Source organism: Notolabrus celidotus, chromosome 11 (genome assembly GCF_009762535.1).
Source record: "Notolabrus celidotus isolate fNotCel1 chromosome 11, fNotCel1.pri, whole genome shotgun sequence".
Classification (NCBI taxonomy): domain Eukaryota; kingdom Metazoa; phylum Chordata; class Actinopteri; order Labriformes; family Labridae; genus Notolabrus; species Notolabrus celidotus.
This window is the reverse complement of record NC_048282.1, coordinates 15,154,542-15,154,828: the sequence shown is the minus strand read 5'-3', so window position 1 is coordinate 15,154,828 and position 287 is coordinate 15,154,542.

The window sequence follows — 287 nt, the reverse complement described above, 5'->3', positions numbered from 1 at the left end:
AAACCAATAACGCTCGCGCTCTTGGAAATACCACAACACCACGGAGTTTGGCTCCGAGTCGTCCGGGAGATAAAATCTATTCTCTTACGTTAACTCGGGCAAAAGTTGACGACAGAAACTTTTATGACAAATTCCAGAAAGGGCAGGCGGCCATTATTAAGCAACAGACGTGTTGGCAGAAGCATAATGTGCTTACCGCTTTGCTCTCCTTTGCCCTCCAATAAGTGTGTATGCTCATTCATGTAACTGGTCAACAACTTTCTCACTACTAAATAAGGGACAGGTGC